General features: G+C 46.9%; 1 protein-coding gene across 1 annotated transcript in view; it reads right to left on the reverse strand.

Moving 5' to 3' along the window:
- podxl2 (podocalyxin-like 2) overlaps positions 1 to 5,000 on the reverse strand; it is a 46,116-nt gene that overhangs the window by 18,182 nt on the left and 22,934 nt on the right. The gene's annotated exons all lie outside the window — the stretch shown is intronic.

Raw genomic sequence — 5,000 nt, forward strand, 5'->3', positions numbered from 1 at the left:
ATCTTCCCATTTAGACAGCTGCCGGTGCTGACACAAGGGAAGATTGCGGACTTCGTCTGGCACCGGTTCCGACTGGGTTCACGCCAGAACCCGGCCAGAAGCGCAACTCAGCCAAATAACCGGCATCTGGTCCATCAAGGTCTTGGTCTTGCGCCCTAATGCCGCGGCCGCATTAATGTCTGACCTTTCAGCGGTTGGTTGATTTGTGCTGTAGGGACTGAGGGTTTTTAAAGCAGAGCTTCTCGTTTCTAAACTGCAATGCTGCTAGTGCTATGCTATGACTTTGGGTGTGGGCCCAATAGCTAATGGCTGCTATGCTGCTAGCTAGTGCTATGCTCGTTCTGGGGGAGTGAGCCCAGCATAGTAGTATGGGTGTAGTAGTAGGCCCAAGTAGGCTACTAATGGCTGAAATGCTGGTACTATGCTATGCAGGCATGTCGGGGTGGGGTGGTGGTGGCGGCAGAATTGGGATCCCATTATGTTGTTTGTAAGGAGAAAGGGGGCCTTTCAGATTATGTTGTTCCAGATCTGATCAAAGCAGTCAGTTGCCCTAATGCCATAATTCTGGATGTGGGCAAAAGAAGTTATGTTGCCATGCTAGTGATATGCTGGAGTTTTTTTTGCTATGCTAGTGCTATGCTATTGTTCTGCGTGAGTTTTTCTTTGCTATGCTAGTGCTGTGCTATGGTTCTGGTGAGTTTATTTTTTTGCTATGCTTGTGCTGTGCAATGGTTCTGGGTGTCTTTTTTTTGCTATGCTAGCACTGTGCTATGGGGGGGCAATCGCCCTTCCGACACACCGCCATTCCGACAGTATTTGATTGTCATTCCGAGCCATTCCGAGTCCTTTGAACATTGTTGCAAGTGCTTAGAGGCGTGTGAACAACGTTCTTACTCTATTGACATTTGCAACAATGTTGCGACACGAGCGGAAAGTGGAGAGATTGACAGCACAATTACAGGATCAGTGTATCATTTTGTCACAGTCCAAATGCCCTTAAAGGTAGGGTCTGAGATCTTTGAAAAACAGTTCCTGCAAGCTGGAAAAATGCTTCCTGCAATAAAACGTCAATGTCGGAATGGCGGTGCGTCGGAATGGCGGGTTGTAACCGGCTCTGAGTGAGTTTTTTTTTTGCTTTGCTAGTGCTATGCTATGGTTCTGTGCGAGTTTATATTTTGCTATGCTAATGCTATGCTAGCGCTGTGCAAGTGCAATATGCATCTGGGTGCCAAGTGCTTGTTGTCTGCCTGCTCAGCACACAACACACGCCACTGGAGCGGAAACAACAGCGGAACAGATAGCTACGCTCTGCTGAGCATACATCCATAGCACTTCAAAGAGTGTAGACACACACACACACACACACACACACACACACACACACACACACACACACACACACACACACACACGCACACACGCACACACACACACACACACGCACGCACGCACACACACACACACACACAAACACACACACACACACAAACACTACATAACAGCTCTATTCTTAGTAGAAGGAATCTTTTGCATCTGCAGTCAAAGGATGAAAGCTAGCTACGGTCCAGGACTGCAACAACAGCAACAGAAAGAAAGAAAGAAAGAAAGAAAGAAAGAAAGAAAGAAAGAAAGAAAGAAAGAAAGAAAGAAAGAAAGAAAGAAAGAAAGAAAGAAAGAAAGAAAGAAAGAAAGAAAGAAATATTGTGTCTGCGAGGCAAAGCTGTACAGAAAACAACAGAGAGGGAAAGAGACAGAGCTAAGTGGAGATAAATGGCATCTCTACATCTCCAAACTGAATTTCCACACCATGCCAGCAGCTGACTGGCATCTGGCATTGAAGCGAAAAGCCCCCTTAGATCACCATAGCACTTTATATCAATATAAATGTAGCTACTGTATATAATTACCTATCTGATTGTTGTCTTATCTTTTTATGTATAAAGGAGATAACAGGAGAGGATATGAATAATCATTTCTTTCTGCGGAAATCTAATTCTGAGCCACCAGAGTCATCTACTGTACCTCTGGCTGTCAGCTCGTGGACCCAACCTCCTTCTTTCAGCCTCTCATTAGTTGGGCACAACATTTTTGATTTTAATGAGAATGGCTGTGTCTCTAGATGCTTGCCGCTGTGTATGTGTGCGCGCATGTGTGTGTGTGTGTGTGTGTGTGTGTGTGTGTGTGTGTGTGTGTGTGTGTGTGTGTGTGTGTGTGTGTGTGTGTGTGTGTGTGTGTGTGTGTGTGTGTGTGATTGTGAGCACTGCGTCTGGCTTGAGCACAGCTCCAGATTCAAGGGAGAGAGGAGGAGATAAGGGGAGGGAAGGGTAGAAGAGGGAAAATGAGAAGGAGAGAAAAGAGGAGAGGAAAAAGAGAGGGGAAGAGAAGCGGAGAGAGGAAGAGGAGAGGAGAGGAGGGGGGAGGAGAGGAGAGGTGAGAAGAGGAGAGACGAGGAGAGGAAGAGAAGACGAAAGGAGAAATGAGGAGAGGAAGAGGAGAGGAAAGGAGAGAAGGGGAGGAGAGGAGGGTAAGAGGGAGGAGAGGGGAGAGGTATGGGAGGAATGAGAGGAGAGGGGAGGGGAGATGGGGAAGAGGCGAGGAGAGGAGAGAAGAGGGAGGAGAGGACAGGAGAGTAAAGGAGAGGAGATTCTCAGGAGAAGAGAGGAAAGGAGAGAAGAAAGGGCAGGAGAGGAGGGGAAGAGGGAGGAGAGGGGAGAGGTATGGGGAAGGAATGAGAAGAGAGGAGAGGAAGATGGAGGAAAGGAGAGGAGAGGAGAGGAGAGGAGAATGGGGAATGGAGCCGAGGAGTGGAAAGTGTCAACTTTGGAACTTTCTGGGCTGATCTGTCATTGATGCCTCGTATGTGTGTGCGTGTTCTTGATGTTGATGCCTCTGTGTGTGTGTGTGTGTGTGTGTGTGTGTGTGTGTGTGTGTGTGTGTGTGTGTGTGTGTGTGTGTGTGTGTGTGTGTGTGTGTGTGTGTGTGTGTGTGTGTGTGTGTGTGTGTGTGTGTGTGTGTGTGTGTTTATCGACCATCTCTGCCTCAGTCTCTGCCCTGATCTGTTGATGTTGATGACTGGCTATTCGCCCCATGCTTGACCCCGCCCTCGGCATTGGGGGCGACCACCTGCCCCAGCCATCTGCTTTCCCAGACGGACCTGTCTGGCACCACCGCACGCCACAGCCAAATACGTGTGTGCTTGTGTGTGTGTGTGTGTGTGTGTGTGTGTGTGTGTGTGTGTGTGTGTGTGTGTGTGTGTGTGTGTGTGTGTGTGTGTGTGTGTGTGTGTGTGTGTGTGTGTGTGTGTGTGTGTGTTTGTTTGTTTGTGTTTACTTGTTTGAGTTTGTGTTTGTTGGTTTGAGTGTGTGCGTGTGTGTGTGTGTGTGTTTGTTTGTTTGAGTGTGTGTGTGTGTGTGGGTGGGTGTGTGTGTGTGTTTGTTTGTGTGAGTGTGTGTGTGTGTGTGTGTGTGTGTGTGTGTGTGTGTGTGTGTGTGTGTGTGTGTGTGTGTGTGTGTGGGTAGGCCTATGTGTGCGTGTGTGTGTGTGTGTGTGTGTGTGTGTGTGTGTGTGTGTGTGTGTGTGTGTGTGTGTGTGTGTGTGTGTGTGTGGGTAGGCCTATGTGTGCGTGTGTGTGTGTGTGTGTGTGTGTTTGTTTGTTTGTTTGTTTGTTTGTCTGTTTGTTTGAGTGTGTGTTTGTGTGTGTGTGCTTTGGAACTGTCTGGTCCCGTCGTCCGGCACGGCTAAGTGGCCAAACGGCACGCACATGGCAGGCAGGCTGGCAGTGAGGAGAAATATAAACTAGAATACCGGTACTCTTTGGTAAAAAGGTAGATTTTGGTTAAGGAGGTCCATTATGATGGTTCAGTTACAGTGGTTAAATCTAGCTGAAAAACAGTAAATTGTGATGTGTTAATTCAGCACACAGAGAGTCTCCTTTGTTCTCCTACACAGTATGTTCTTTGCGTCTGGTTGTTCAGTGTTTCCCACAGAACTTTTGATAGGCAAGGTGGTGGGGCGTTAAAAGTCTTTTTTGGTTAAGTAACTTTAGAAATGACATTCACAACATGAAATCTTTATCTTTTCAGTGGACCTAGTCAAGGTGGTAGGTGTTTCTTGTCAAGGTGGCCGCTGGGGTGCTGGGGGTGCCCTAAAGTGCTGGAGGAAACCCTTGTGTTCTTAATGTTCTAAACTGAACTTAATGGTTTTGCACTTGTGTGTGTGCACGTGTGTGCGTGTGTGTGTGTGTGTGTGTGTGTGTGTGTGTGTGTGTGTGTGTGTGTGTGTGTGTGTGTGTGTGTGTGTGCTTTCTTTATGTTCTTTATTGACCTTAATGTTTCTCATGTTATTAATACTACACTGTATGTTGATATTCTTTCTAAATTTTGGCAACACTGATACTTCCAAATATGCCAATAAAGCAAAATGGATTTGAGTCTCCACTTATACAGTACTACACAGCAGGTACAGCATGGTTGAGACATTAGTATACAGTACAGTATAGTATGTGTGCCTTGATCAAGGAGGAGAAGCTTCTTTACCGGCACACATTCTTTATGATGTGCCTGCTTGGGCAGCATAGCCCAGTACAGTAGAAAATCACATTTGCTTTTAATGTGGAATTCCTACAATGCAGCACACAGCCGGGAGGATTTTACTGTTAGGCATTTTCAGAGTAAAAAAAAACTACTGCAATGTAGGTGGAGACAAAACAGAAAAAATGTGTGAATACACAAAAAAACGTGTGAATACACACATACTCACCCACACTGAAACACTACATATGTACGCACACACACACACACACACACACACACACACACACACACACACACACACACACACACACACACACACACACACACACACACACACACACACACACACACACACACACGCACACGCACACGCACGCACACCACCCCACCACTGTTGCCTGTCTCTATCGAGGGAGAGACAGTGGAGACAGTCAACACATACAAGTACCTAGGAGTACACCTGGACAA

The sequence above is a fragment of the Engraulis encrasicolus genome, chromosome 14, assembly GCF_034702125.1.
Source record: "Engraulis encrasicolus isolate BLACKSEA-1 chromosome 14, IST_EnEncr_1.0, whole genome shotgun sequence".
Taxonomy (NCBI): domain Eukaryota; kingdom Metazoa; phylum Chordata; class Actinopteri; order Clupeiformes; family Engraulidae; genus Engraulis; species Engraulis encrasicolus.